The sequence below is a fragment of the Pocillopora verrucosa genome, chromosome 1, assembly GCF_036669915.1.
Source record: "Pocillopora verrucosa isolate sample1 chromosome 1, ASM3666991v2, whole genome shotgun sequence".
Lineage (NCBI taxonomy): Eukaryota > Metazoa > Cnidaria > Anthozoa > Scleractinia > Pocilloporidae > Pocillopora > Pocillopora verrucosa.
This window is the reverse complement of record NC_089312.1, coordinates 6,788,432-6,804,407: the sequence shown is the minus strand read 5'-3', so window position 1 is coordinate 6,804,407 and position 15,976 is coordinate 6,788,432. Positions and strand designations below refer to the sequence as shown.

General features: G+C 39.8%; 1 non-coding gene and 1 pseudogene across 1 annotated transcript; one reads left to right on the top strand and one right to left on the bottom strand.

Annotated features, from left to right (window-relative positions):
* LOC136280154 (uncharacterized) overlaps positions 1 to 15,976 on the bottom strand; it is a 249,422-nt pseudogene that overhangs the window by 30,267 nt on the left and 203,179 nt on the right.
* Positions 1,334 to 2,345, top strand: LOC131782777 (uncharacterized). Its single transcript, XR_010716606.1, has 2 exons — positions 1,334 to 1,882; positions 2,297 to 2,345. It is a non-coding gene; the product is annotated as an uncharacterized protein (transcript).

Genomic DNA, 15,976 nt, shown 5'->3' with positions numbered 1-15,976 from the left:
AATCAACTTGGTGTTGTTGCTGAAGACTCCACGTGGTAGCTCTGCTATCTGATTGTCATCTAAGTCCCTACGTAAACGATATTAAGAAAGACAATAAAGCAAATTAATCATCTCATGAAGTTTTAAGACTTACAGAGTTTGCAAAGTACATCTGTAGGAATAGAAATTAACCCTTAACTTCTTTCCAGACTCCTCTTCTACTGAGGGAGACCCTTGGAATTTCGGCCAAATCCCTCGAGACCTTAGTTACTGGTCATCATTTATCGCTTAAGTAGCCGGAAGGGAAGAGTCAAAGGATTTGGTTTAAAATTGCAGCTCGCCTGCGAGAATTGTGCCTTTCTTTAAATTTACATCGGCAGCTCCAAAGAAATTAATTTTTTTTTGAAAAATACACAGCCTAAACTTGCGCAAAGAAGAGAACCTTAGTTTTGACATAATACTGTTTGTAGATGATTCAAGTTTAATAAACAAAATATCTCTTTTTGTCCTAACAGTGTGTTCTCTAAGTGGGAGGGGGGAGGTGGGAATGTTCATTTTGAACATTCATTTTATGGAAAAAAGTCCGAATTGATTATTTTTTCCTGATGATTGCATGCGTTAGGGAAAAGGCTTTGTGAAAAGTCAATTTTAACACGAAGGTGCGTTATAAATAGGTTGGCTCCTCCCCTTTGTTTCAGCTCAAATGCAAAAATCATCCAATATGGCGACCAACGTTCCCACCATGAGTGAAACGGTCTGCATACAAGACACACTTTAAGTGTTTTTTTTTTGTGTCAATAAATTAGAAGATATTGCGTCTTGTTGACTCTCATTCACATAATTGAGCTCATTTTGATATTAATTGGCACTAACTTATCGTTCGGCCGCTCAAAGCGCATCTGCGGTCAACGAGACACTCGCACAGTTGTCTTTTCAAAATTCGCACCGTGTAACTTCGGCTTATGTCCCAAGCCCCTGATACAAACTGGTTCTTCGAGCCTTCAGATTACTCCCATCGAAACTAGCGGATTCATGACATATCCTATGCGCAATGCTCAGACTATTGTTATCTGTGACAATTCTGTGACAAAACCTCTAAAGTAGGGATGATTTCACAAGTAAGTGCGATTTTGAGTCAGAATTTCACAACTCAAGTTCAGTTTGGAGAATAGTCTTGGCTGTCACTGCTCGAAAGATATATTTATTGGGAAATTTATTCGTTATGGCTGAGGGAAATAAGCCATCTGTACCCAAGAAAAAGCATCCAACGGATCGAGGTCCACAGTTCTCGTTCAACATAGAAGTTCCTCGAACTCAGGAGAGCAGACTTCTCGGCATCAAAGACCGCATAAAGATGGCCAAAGGCTCGTTGAATCTTACAAAAGCGACGACAAGCACACAGAATGCAGATTTGATGGAAGCTCTTCTGTTAGCTTTTGAGGAGAAAATTGAGAGGAAATGACTGACATCGAGCGATCTGAGCTTATCATCAACGGGAAGTCCGAAATACACCATCCACAACTGCACGGTTTTCAATTCCTTTAGCTTCTTCCACTCCATCTTCGCGTATTTCTTTGCCCTTTGCTGATCCTTTTTCTCCAATCTCTCCTCCACAAGCAGAACGTACGCCACAAAGAATGCAAATCACTGCATCTTCAGCAGAGAACGACTCCTTATATCTCTGCAGTGAAGAATCTCCGCGAACTCTGTTTTCTTTTTTCTCTAATACGCTAACGACATCATGTTGTTATTGTGGAAAACCCCTCGCATGCGAGTCACTTGTCTTCAATCGACAGAGTCGTGTAGTGTAAGTGACAATTTCATGTGTTGGTGGAGATTCTTTCAAGTGGCTCTCCTCCCCTATCATGGGAGGATCTCCTCCAAAGTACTAAGTAAATTTGAGGTGACCACTCTTTTATTTTTGCTCGAAATTTACAGAAATTTGTTATCTCGGTATTTTACAGTTTTTGTTTTTTGTAACTGGTCACTTCTCTGTCTCTCTTTCATAGATTGATTCATGGAGTATTGTCCTGTGGCTTGACAGAGACAGAATACACAAGTTTCTGTCAAGCAGCCAACATCGGGTCAGAGGGAGAAAAGACCTCCGACACAGGTTAGCAATGCACATGCGCAGATGCTCTGAAAATCATGTAGTCTTTCTCCTTGCAGGGAGAAGGCAGTCAACTGCAGTAATTGCAGGTTGCTAAATCATGAATGTTCTACCAAGATAGCTCAAACTGACTGAACTGTTCCTTCTTTGGTTTGTGCCTTACCAGATGCAATTCTAAAATACTTCTATTTTTAATCACTTCAACAGTCTTGAAAAAGCTCAGTTACTTGACAGTCATGAAGAGGGTCTCCAATGAGTCCATGTTGGCTACTCAAGAACAAGTGAAGAGTAACCCTGCATATACTGTAAATGGAGAGGTACAAGTTGTCATTTTAATTTCATTTTGTCTTTGGCCACCTACTTATACACCTGCCATACTCGGAATATATTATGTAGACTGGCACATACAAAGATATAAAATCTTATATCAGATTGTAAACCTTGAAAATATCTGTGAGTAGAGAAATGTGACCATTTTTATGTTTTGATTTCTACCATTGCAGTGAGTTATAACAGATGCAAGTCATGATTCCAGTCGATCAACAGCACACACAACAGTGTCAGCCCTTTCTTTCTGGTAAGATGGTTTCTACTTGATCTCTTTGTATGATATGTTGAACCTCTGGTATGTTCAACACAAGGTGTTAGCAGTTGTCAACTGGAGTAGGGCCAATGAATCTTCAGCAGTAAGCTGTGAGGTCCCTATGACAAAAGAGCTGCTGACTTATCTCTCTGAGACACAAGGTATGATAAATTTGCATCCTCAATAATATCATATCGCATATGTAATACAAATATGGAGGTCAGAAGTATCTTTTATAATGCAGCTAAAGAAATTCTTTTTTCAGGGTTCCATGTTGCAGAGGTGGCATATGACTTTGTATTACAGCTAAAAACATGGATCTTGCCAAAAGGAATGCTTAATTCCTTTGACTCTTGGCATGGTACTCAGTACACACTTGTATTTTTTGGCTCATTTTGTCTTGATGATTATGACTATTTCTTAAAAGTTAGCATTTTATTGGTATTAAATTTTTTGTTTATTTTCAGGTGCAAAGTCTGTGACTAAAGCAATGAAGAAAGTTGCCTCAGGACCACAGAGGGATGAGGGCTCAAAGTGGTTTTTTGAATTGTTAGACAAAGGTAAGATATCTCTCTTATGAGAGTCATCAAAAGCTATATTCTCTCCACAATTACCTGCAGATGTCAAATTCCTTCTTGATATAAGATGACTATAATGGAATATAATAATTCTGAATATTTTACAGTGAAAAGTACAAGGACTCTTGTATACTTCTGCATGAAGAACAGACCACCTGATAAAGAAGAATTTCAGGATACACTGTTGAATGTAGTTGACCATTACCAGGTAATTTGAGTGACTGTTTATTGAGAACATAGTATTTTGTTTTCATTTCTGTAAGTACCTTTTGTTGTGTTATTCTAGTAAGATATGACATGATCATTACCTCAAAGATTGCACATATTTCTTTAATAATGGTGAACAAGAGACATTATACTTACTATAATTATTACTACTGATTTATTAATCTATTTTTCTATAACTTGGTGTATTTATTACTCAGGGAAATCATGTCAGATGCCATGCGGAGTCACAGTGCAAGCAGAATGGCTATGTGATGAGCAAAAAACTTTTAACTAAACCTGAAGTAGTAGCTGCATGCAGGGAAGCCATTATGGGCACTTCAATTTATAGGCATGCATCGGACTACATGCAGGTAACTAATTGACACATGCTGTATGTTTATGTTTCTTTGCATAGTTTATCTCCTCTTCCAAATTAATGATGTTGAGGTAAGGGCCATAAATGAGTTGAACAAATTCATTTTCCAGTTAAAGAAAAATCACCCATAATTTGTTGCCTTGTTCAGTGCAGGGAAACATATTGGATTGAGTCTCTCCATTCAGTGATGCTCATTTATGCTGCAAAGCGGATTCATTGTGGGGATGACACATACAACATGTGCATGGAGTTAGTCATTCTTGATTGGGTAAGAAACTTATGTTGTTAATTCTGCTCAATTACTTTGGCACTTTTTGGATTCACTGCCTTCTTTTGCTCATTGACTCATTTGTCTTACAGAATGAAAATGTGAATCGAAAAGCATCGTCTCTACAGATGTACCAACATACCAGGCATCCAAACCGCTTGGCAGAGACCAGGGTGCTTACTTCAAAGACATTTAATTTCAGAGAAACTATCTGGTCTACTTTTTTTAATATAAACAAATGATGTCTCTTCAGTTTTCCATTGCACCACAGTTTCTGTGATAATTACAACTAGGAGCCCAAATGTTCAGTATTAATATGTGAGGTCATTAGGGAGGACCAATTCTAACAACTGGTGGTACCAAGCAATGAAAACATGAATATTTGGTTTGACACAAGGTATTTCCAAGCAGACTCATTCTCTGTTTTCTCCTGTTACTTTTCTTTGCACTGTATATCTTTTCCTAACCTATAGGAAAGTCACTATAATTTGCTGTGTGGACATTGTAAAATGGACCATAAAAAAAAAAATTGGGTACTTGGGCTCTCTTTGAGGTGGGCATTTGTATGAGAATTTTATTATTCCCTTTTATGCCCCATGTAGGCAATACTAGGAGGGTTAGGAAACCTTGAGCTCACATTTTTTATAACACAATTGGACATCCTTTCCCGCACTACATTAACGTGGTCCCCCAGTTCGACTTTTCTAGCCTGGTAAATAGGGTCTTTCCAGAGCCCACATTTGTTCAATGCTCTCCAGTACGTCTTCTAATCTTTTCTACGTCGCACGTGATTTTGAATATGTGCTTCGCGATAGCCAAGGTATTCGCGACTGTCGGTCGTTACACATGGCGTTTGCCAACAGTAAATACACATTTCGAACTCGTCCCCTCTTGCATCAGCTATTATGGAGACAAAGTGAAATAACTGTTAGAGCGAAAGCGCAACTGAACGGTCATGAAGTCTGATATGATCGTACAACTAGTCTTCCCGCCTACATTTTATTTTGGACAATTTTTACGTACATTTTTCATGTTTAATTGACACGTACGCCCATGGTGTAGCATAAAATATCGCAATAAATATGACTTGTAGTTCTAAAGAAATAACTCCTCTCAAAATATTCTTAGGCAGGACAAAACATTCTTAGGCGGGACAAAACATTCTTAGGCAGGACAAAACATTCTTAGGCAGGACAAAACGTTTGGTAGGTGTCACGAAAGGCTGCATTTCGGAAAATGAAGGCATCAAAAGGAAGCAGTGTCAAGGCCTATTTACACGGCACGACTTTGTCGCATGCGACAAGCTTACGACAGGCCTACGACATGACTTAAGAGTCGTAAGCGAGTTGTAGGTTTGATTTACACGAAACAATTCGTGTCGTAAGCCTGTCGTAAGCTTGTCGCATGCGACAAAGTCGTACCGTGTAAATAGGCCCTTAGACATAAACTGTCGCATCATACGAAAAAAATCTGTGGTTTGCAAGTATATTCTAACTAGTATTTCCTAGTTAGAAAAAAATCTGCAATTAGTTACTTCTGGAAAATTATTGCGTTACGCGAGTGTTTCAATCTTGGTGATAAATTATCACAATGATTGTTGGTATCGAACTGTAGTCCTAAGGCCTGTTCCAAACGTCGTGCTACTGCCGTGCCGAACTCAAATGAATTTGGCTCGGCAGTGGCACGAGGATAGCACGGCAGCGGTTTCAAACGTCGAACCTAATGCAGTCGCGCCAAATTCAAAAGACAAAACAAACCATCCATCCAGCGGTATCGCCCCATCCAAAATTGCGGAGGGAAACCTTAACGAAGAGCGCGAGAAGTTTGTTTTGTTTAAGACAATTTTAAATGCCAGAAGGCAACGCAGGCGAATGCAACAGTCCATATTGAATACTGTTATTGCAAGGAGAGGATTACTTTTGAAAGTTTTTTCATTTATTCTTCTTCTGGTTTCCCTTGACGAGAGCCAGCAAGTTACTGTATTACGATCGTGCCGGCGTTTCCAAACCCTAACCCTAACCCTAAGCAATTTATTGTCACCGTCGGAATCCTCTTCTCTCAAGCTCTCGGGCAAAACGGGTAGATTTGTCTTTTTTTATTAGTGCGCATGCGTAATAGTATGCAAATAATGCAAAATCCGTTAAATTAATTTATGAATTGAGTTCGGCGCGACAGTAGCACAACGTTTGAAACCAAGTCGTGCTACTGCCGTGCGGCACGGCAAGGCTTGCCGCGCTAAGTAGTCGTGCCGAACCTAATTCAGCCGTGCCGCGCTTAATGGTTTCAAACGGCGTGCTACTGCCGTGCTTAAATCGAAATTACTATTTCATTTGAGTTCGGCACGGCAGTAGCACGACGTTTGGAACAGGCCTAAGTTACCTTTCTAATGTATTGTTCCAAAGGTTAAAGATCATTCAGTATTGTTGTAATCATATTATACTTAGATAAAAAAAAAGAAAAATAAATCGCACCATTTGTGGAGGAAGCCCGTACAGATGATTCATTTGGCGACATCTCCAAGTGAATCGGTGGTTGGCGGCGGTTCACTCGCGCGCTCCAGAACTTCGCCTGCAATGGTCGCTCTGCTTTTATTTTTCTTCCGTTGGGTTAACAGCACTTCTCCTTGGCATTATTGAAGAAATGCCTTGAACATTTCTTCATATTTTCTTTTTATTCTAACGGTCATCTACATCCAGTATTTAAGAACAGACATGAAATTACGCCATGGCAATTTTAGGCGATGGCGAAGCGAATCATTTCGAATTTCAAATTTACCGCCACAAATGAAGAAGGTTTCGATCGGAAGAAGGTACAACAAACCTCATTAAATTCTTCCATTGTGATGAAAACGTAGAAATTTACCAAGAAATGCGCCTCTGGTCAGTGCCTTGCATTGACTGCAGCTCAAGCTGTTTTGGAGTGTATGCCACGACGGTTGATTGACAAATGATTCAGAGGACCTAAGGCACCTCTCCTTTCATGGCGCGCCTTCGTGTAACGATTGAAATCGGATTTCTGGTTAATTATAAAACTGTGAATTGATAATAAAGGTAAACGTTTTAAAAATGTTTTGTGGTTGATGTATTACTTCAGATTGGGTGATGATATGGTCGCAGTAAATTAGATTAACGTAACGCAATTTGCATCCATACCACCATTTTCTTTTTTAAACAGTGGGATTTATAATAGTCTAAATAGGATTTCTATTAACATTTGAAACTGTGTTTTGGAACATGTGCGAGTTGGGATACAGGATTTGAATCCTGCCACCTCAATCTTAACAATTTTAATGCTTCAAGGATGTGATAGGATCTCTATTAGTCCCTTACAAATATGTGTGGTGCAACACGAGAAGGATGTTTTTTCCCTAACAACTCGCTTGCAGCCTGACAAAAGGAGTAGTCAATTACCACGAAATTTCTTGATGTTGTTTTTTTGTAAACATTTATAGCTATTTTAATACTTTTAGAACAACTCATTATAACCAGTCAGACAGATGTGCTCGCATATGCAAACAAAATTGATGCCAGAAAAATGCGGAATTGGTCACCAGCGATAGTTAAGAGGACATCCGTGCAAAAATCAAACAAAAACGACATTTTTATGGCAAGGGTCAAAAATTCAAATTGTCTCAATTTTTGCACACAAGTAGACCCTAGTAAGACAAGAAAGGCTGTGTATTTTTCCTCAAATGTATTTTAATTTTCGAGAAAAACGAACTTTTCGCTTTCACCCTCTGGAATCAATGAATCGGGTCATAACAGGTCGAAAATTGAACACTTTCGCTCGCTTCGCATTTTAAAGATATTACGTGTAGGGAAATCTAACCAACGTGAGTTCATTCATAGACTCTTTGTATTCTGTAAAATGTAAGTTATGTAGGAATTGGTTGCTTAGAAGCTTTTGGCCATGCGAAAAAGCAATGTGCTCTCTTCCGTTACAAAAAAATGTCGGTGAAGAAAACCTCTTTGTTCACCATGTGCCATAATTCAGAATTCCCAAAAATTACGTATGTAACTTTCTGAAGGAATGATCTTCAAAATGACGTAAAGTTTTCTTTGGGCAAATATTTACTCGCGACGCAGGAAACTCTAAACTAAATAGCACACGGAAGACATAAAATCACGCAATATGTTGATTGCGTGACCAAAGAGTTAAGGAGCATTTCTGCCTTCGAAATGACTTCGGATCGAACAGTAGAACTTTTTCAGAAACAAATGACATAGCTATAGCCAGTTTTGTTCAATTACTTTGCCTTTTATCATTTGAAGTTTGTTTCTGCAGAGATGTTCTGTCATCGTTCTGTATAGTACGATTATGCACCAGTGCCAGTAACGGTATACGATTAAAAACTTTGCTGTTCTCTTGCATACGAATCTTAAGTTTCTGCCCATTGTTTAACTTTCTCTATGTGCTTACCCGTGCCTTTTAACTAGCACTCGATAAAAACCAACAGAGTTTTCAAAGGGAGGTTTTTGCAAGAGTTAAGTGGACTAAGTGAGGGCTTGCATGACCCAATTAGCATAATTGCAGTTATGGTCGCTCGACGGTCATTTTTTAAAATAAGCATAATTACGTGAAAAAGAAAAAGCAAGTCTAAATATTCATTTGGCTCTGATTTTGCCTTTATTTTTACCCAAGTTGATTTTTTCTGCTGAAGTGAAAACACTTTTTAATTACCGCAATGTCTGTTCGCCTTGTGACGTATAGGCAAGACAATTAAATTTACAAAATTTAATTAACCGCGAAAGATTCAATATCGCTTGTCTCAACTGTCACTGCTCTAAACAGAAAATAACCTTTTCGGCGCTTCTAACAAATTTCAGCTTCTTTATTCGGTAAAAATACAGTTGCGAAACTGTGTCAGCAGGACTGTACACCAAAAAATTCACAACTAACAGCAGCTGCAGGGACCATCAAACATTGCCATTCATTCCCCATTTGCCTGACATTGGAAGTCCATAACAAGGCTTGTTAGAATATCGACATACGGCTTAACGTCGACCTGGGAATTATCGAGTCCGAAAGAAGTACAAATGTCATTTAACACTTTGATTGAAAAGTTTTAAAGCTTAGAATTCTTAACTAGTTCACAAATGCTGTAATCGTTGTACAAGATTGGATGTGCGTGCTGAATAGAAATTTCAGACATCACCTTTTTACTCATTGCTTGTAGCTGGCTCTCCTTTTCTGCTCTCTTTGTCTTTGACTTCTTGGTGGTCTAGACTTCGCTTTGAGGCCAGACGAGAAAAAAACTAGAAATTTGCCTGCTTGTAAGAAACTCAGAGCAGTCAAATAGCTGCTCGCCGTTTTCGTCTTTCTCAGACCTCATTAATCTTGAGACACTTGCAGCATCTTCCTTTTGTCCCGTCTGTTCTCTAGTTAGAAACTTGGCTATCAAGTAGTCCTTTTGCTTATCAGTGAAACGAGTATTACTATAACGACTCTGCTTTCGGGCCCATCCCATTTCAAGAGAAGCTACAGACGATGACGGGTGAATTCCGTGTCCAGCAGTTGCGGCACAGCACTCGGTCCCTTCTCCAGTCTAGAGGCATACCCTAGCACGGCGCGGTCATAAAGAGTTTCATATTCAAGAACATATTTGTGTCTCCCACATTCGAGAGCTTCTGTAATGACGAATGGCGTTGATAGGACTTAATGCAACCCTATTCCGAGCAGAAAAAAATATTTTAGTTGTGGAATCGCGCGATTCTTCACTTGAATCATCGGTACCTTCATCAGTGCTGTCTTGGTGCTTTTGAGATGTTTCAGCAAACTCAGATCGTCTCGGCTTGATAGGAACAAAATTAGCTTTTATGTTTTCGCTTGCTGCACTGCATTCAAGTGTTGGAACTTCTTCCTGGTCAGGAACATGGATCTTGCTCCAAGGAATGAATTTGCCTCCTTCAATTTTGTAGCCGGATCTCCATACTCTCACACCTTCCTCGCCATTCTGAACGTTGTTGACAAAGCTCACAACATCCCATTTCACTGGCTTTTTGATGGAAGACAAAGGCGGTCTGCACGACACTGCATTTACTCCAGGGACACCCTCAAATGATTCTATTGCCTCCTGCATTTGAGATACCGACTCTATATCGTGGCCTGAATTCAAATGGATGGCCATATGGGATTTGATCGTTGCTGGCTGTAACCAGGGTTAAAGCGTAGTGGGAATACCCGGCGTTGTCTTGTCTAAGATAAATGGATTGTAAATGAGGCATGACATCCTTCAGTCGTCGAAAGACGTCGTTAAGTAAGGCAAGAACTGTAGAACTGTCCTGGTTACAGGTCTCAAATAAGTGTACAAATGTCACAATCTTAATCTTGCCATCATTTCCCTTTCTCGTCGCAACCGTGATATACCATGCATCCTGCCGTTATGAGCTGTAAACTGGCTCCTCTACAACGCATGGACTTGAGGGTAATTAAAATTTGAAACCAAGATTTAGTAAAGGGGGTAAGTTTCTTAAGAAACTGTGGTGCTGCGTGTGTGGTAGAGTATAGCAGGTAATTTAGTGTTAACAACTGAGTTGAAAACGTCAATTGGCCACCGTAAAGAGTAAAAAAGCTGACGTTTCGAGCGTAAGCCTTTCGTCAGAGCGATTGGAGGAATTTTGGGTTGTGTGTGGGTTTATATGCAGAAAGAGGAGCTAAGCTATCGGTGGGAATATGGTGACAAGAAAACAAGAATAAATTAGTTGAATGAAAAGCGCTCGTTGATACCGTGGGGATTAAGAGTGCCGATTTGGAAGATAAATTTTTGTTCTGGTGTTTTGCGGCTTTCCGAACTACCAAGATGTAAGGAAAGGCCACAAACTGCCATATGTTGTAATGAATGATAAGGAAGATTAAAGTGTCTAACGACTGGTTTGGGTGCGCCCTTGTCATTTCTTTCCACGTCGCGAACGTGTAAAGGTGCAAAGTACAAAGCCAATGACCTTAGTTACCAGTCATTATTTATCGTCTGAATGGGCGGAGGCGAGGAGTCAGAGGATTTGGGTTGTGTCGCGATAAAATTTAACTGATCCCCTGTATGAGTCGCCACAAAAAATGTGGTCTTGTGTAAGGAGAAAAACTCCATGAAAGGTAAATGAATTTAAATGAGATTTTGAACGATTGAAATCAGATTTCTGGTAAATTGCAAAACAGTGATTTGAAGATAAAGGTAAAATTGTCCTTCAAAACAACATTTTTTAAAATGTTCAGGACAGGGGGTTGCGGTCAACTCCCGCAGTTTTCGTCCACGGAAGATCCACGAAGAAATTGTTAAAAGTTCATTCATATGTTCAAAGGTTGGTGCGAGCTCAATGGATGGTAAGCAGCGAGCCTTCTGCCGAAGAAACAGCAGAAGAAGAGGACCAAAGGCTAAAGTGGCAGGCAAAAGGCAAAGCTTTGGCAGCTTTCCGTTCCTCCATCGCTGCTAACGAAGAATCCGAATAAAGTTCAGGGGAGGAGTGTGAAACTGATCTCCTTAAGGTTTATATCAAACCAGAAATATATGCCCAAACTGTCTACAGCACTTCACAACATCCAATAGGCGAGGCCCTAGGGCGTTAATTGTCCAGCCCCTTGGAACTGGGTGTAACCAAGGACCTAAGCAAATCAATCATGGTGCAGTTAGACACTACCTCCACATGCAACACACCACCAGATAGAATTGCTCAATCGTTGATCCCTCTAGGGCAGACGAAAAAAACTATCTCACCCACAGCAAAGCAACCTTATTCGCCTATGACAACTCTTAGCTGTGGTGAAGCTTTTCTTTGCTCAAAATTGATTTCTTTCGTATTATATGTTTTATTATTTATCAAGCAAGTTATATTTCGCTACCGCTAAAGTAGATGCGAATAATATACACAGGAAGAAATATCAAGAATCCGTAAACGGAAACGTGGAAGAAATATGTGAAAACGTTGCGGAAACACGATGCTCAACACGCGTTTCCGCTGTCGGTTTGGTGACGTTTACTCGTGTTTCCGTTGCTGCGGTCACAGCGGAACCGTATCACTTTTTTACATGTTTCCGTCAGGTTTCAGTTGAAGGAAAACAAACAAATGTATCCGCAAGTGTAACTTCATGTTAACATGTGCGGAAACACATAGTAACGTGGCGGAAACAAGAATTTTTTTATATTTCCGTCGACGTCATCATACCTAAACGTTCACGAAAATACAAGGTCACGTTCCGGAAAAACGTTTTTCTCTTGTTTCCGTAGACGTAATCAGACAGAACGTCGACGGAAATACTAGGTTACTTTTCGGAAACAGATTTTTTGTCTTATTTCTGCTGACGAATTCAGATCTAGAGTGGACGGAAACACTAGATTTTGTTCCAGAAACACTTTTTTTTCTTGTTTCCTCTATTTATCGGACTCTTTTAGCACTCGTTATTCGTGATCTTCCTTTTTCATTACAGGACAGGTAAATATGTTCTGATCGTGCGGTTTTATATAACCACTACCAGACTTTTATACCGTCCGTTTGTGAAATCTATGCTCCGCACTATGTACAATCACACATATACAAGAACTATATTTTCTTTACAGCTTCAATCAATTTATTTTATTCTTCCTCTTTTCTTCAATCGATCGACCGGTGACAATTTTTATTATATGAAAAGTACGTATATATTCGCTCGTCGTCCTTGTCATTTGAACATAACATACCTGAAACTCCTTACTTAACAAATGAACATCAGGAAAAACATACAGCTGGTATTAATGAAATGTCAAAAGTTCTGAAAATGTATAGAATTAGTCGCTGCGGACAGCCCAACGAGGGCCGTTAGTTGGGTGAGGGCGTGGTGATTCATCCTCAGTCCGGTTGACACGTGCACTAGTACGACGTTGCTTCTCAGTCAGTAGCAGAAAGCGCTTTGGCATGGAATAATCAAACTAGTTGTGCGTGCGTACGGTGATGTGTCTGATCAGGTATTTTCAGGGCATTAAGCTCGTAGATTATCAAATAAAACCCCTAGTTACATCTCTCGGGTAGAACGTGCGCTATGATTAGTCCATTTAGCGCGCCGTATTTCATTGCATTTTCATTGCCCGCTAAATTCAAAAGTTTGTTTTGATGGCCAAAATATCGCTTCAAGAAAAATTTGAACCGACTTAAGGAAAAGTTCGCCAACGAGGAAAAAGAGCAAAACTTAGAAGCAGATATCCCAATCTTTCGAGTCGGATTCTTCGAGTTTTTGAGTAGGACAAGCGGCAAGTAGAGAAATACGACTATCTACGACGAACTTAATTCGGGTCGTAAACCAGATTATTCCATTGCAGCTGAAAGGTCGTCGAATACTTTGAAAAGTCAAAATACAAGTGCAAAAAGCTTGTAGAGTTTTACGAACAGCAGTTTGATGGAAATTCTAATGTAATAAGCATACCAGCTGCTGCTCTCGATAAGCTCCTAGGCAAGTTCTTTAAAGGTGTCGACAAGCAAAATGACAGTATTTTAAGCTTTCAAATTGCATATTGGAGTTATCTTCGTCTAAATCGTCTCGTTTTTATTGCTCCTAAAGCTCTAAAAAGTAGGTTCAGCTCTCAAGCGAGTCCACGCCTTTCTTTCATCGCGTCAACAAACATCGACTCAATGTAAACCCGTCTTTAATCTTTTTTTTCAGTCTGCACCCTGTAACTTCTATGAAAACGCCACAAATCACCAAAAATCAGATACTTATCGTTAAAAAGGTGATTGTGCTGTTTTCGATCGAATTGATAAAATTCATTCATTCGTTTGACGTTGACACTGACATTGAACAAAGTTAGCCGTTAGTTCGCACTCTCTACACAGAAACGCGTTGTGCTTTGCAGATTTCAGGAATTAAAAAAAAACTCTCGACAAGAGTGTTACTTATAGAACGTTTTATCTCACTTCCTTACAGAAAACCTTGGTATACTTAAACTGTTGCTTTCGTGTAATTTTGCATTATTCTAAACTACGCATGGGTAATTAACGAATATTTTGAACTTTTGACCCAAAGTCCAGTTTTTATTGGAAGCCAATAAAATATTCTCGTGCTTAGGATTTGACGCTCGTTAATCATTACTGGCCGTTCCGCTTAAACTAAAATCTTTTTCCCTTCTATTTGAATCAAGAGATATAGTAAATATCGTACTAACTTCGTTTTTCTCGGTCCGTACTGCAAGTTAAAGAACCTCGTTTTTCCCGTGCACTTCGCGCTTGTGACATAAACCCAGCGGAAAAAAACTAGGTCCGTATCTTACAGTACGGCCCTCGAACTCGGTTAGTAAAAGGTATGCGTGATGGAAATTAGTACTCTCGAATCGCTTTGAACGCGAGCAAGCCTTGGTTCCCTAAAATAAAACCGATTCATACACGATGAACGAGTACGATTTCAGTTCCCCAAGTATACCAAAAGAATGGTTGCGACAAAGAGAGGCACTTATGATGCTTGCGAAAACGATTACCAATATCGCAATCCTGTCTAATCGGCGATTCGTTCAAGTTTTTCTATTTTCTTGGAGCAGTTAGACAAAAGCTGAGAAGGCAAAGGTGGAAAGGGTCATGTCATCGAAATGCGTCGTTCGTGTACAAGAAAGACAGCTATGTGTACAAGAACAAACAAGAATAAAAGAGAGATCTTGGTATTCCTTTACCTCCTCCGTTTTGACTTTCTTCAAAGGCTGCACTTAAGCCACATATACATGAACACCCTCTTGTTTGAACTGAGTTGTTACCAAAGATTCCACATAACCATCGATGAATAGGTATTTATCTTAAAATGATATATAAGCGGCGAGTCCCTGATAAATCGGTGGAGTGGTACTCAAATGACTAAAAATGTCTTACAATCCAAACGGCAGCGACGCGTCCACATTGTACACAGTCTTTACGAAAGATGATTTGCGAATTTGTATCTCCTGATTAACAGAATGGTTTGAAGAGGTGGTGTCGTCTTATTCGAAATTTGAATCCATTGGCAGAACCAATTTTTCAACTGCGGAGACGATTTCCACGATCGAAGTTTTCAACTATCTGCTCGCCGAAATCCCCCGATTCCTCGAAATATTTTCAAAGTCCTGCCACATTGACAGCGTTGAAATCGGTTCTTATTTTGTTTACGCTTCTTGCTATATTCTTCGCATCTACTTTGGCGGTAGTGAAATAACAACTTGCTTGATAAATAATCAAACATATTACACAACAAAGAAATCAATTTTGTGTATAGAGAAGCTTCACGACAGTGGAAATTATCTACAACAAAATGTCGAAGTCCTTACACGGGTCGTGGGTAGCTGACCCAATGTCCGAGCTCTCGCGGTTTGTTTACAACAAAAGTCACGTGACATTACACTAAATCGAACACCGAAAAGGTAAATTCCCCGTTTTGAAGACATTTTGCCACAACTGAATGGTGCAAATTATTTTGTGGTAGCTGATGCGATATCTGGTTTCACCAACACACTTTAGATCACTAATGAAGCTTAGCCACAATCTCTCATACTCTTTTTGGCTGGTACTGGTGGTGACGTCTGCCCTAGCGAGTCTCTAGCGAAACGAGGAATATCAAACGAGACAGCAGTAAGCCCTGGCAGGAATAAAAGGTCTCTGTAACATTGCGGATCGTGTTCTTAAATATGGATGTGGAATAACACAGGAGGAGGCCGAGAAAGATCATGATGAGAATCTTCGCAATTTCCTGCTGCGAATGCAACAAGTGGAACTCGAGCTCAACCCAGCCAGGTAGAAGTTTAAAACCCCAAAAGTGATTTTTACGGGATTCCAGCTCAACTTCAAGGTGTCAGCCCAGCCCTAACCATAGCAGAAGCAATTTTCAGTATGCCGAATGCTGAATTTTCTGGCAAAGTTTTGTCCAAACTTGAGTGATGTGGTCAAGGCTTTAAGAAAAT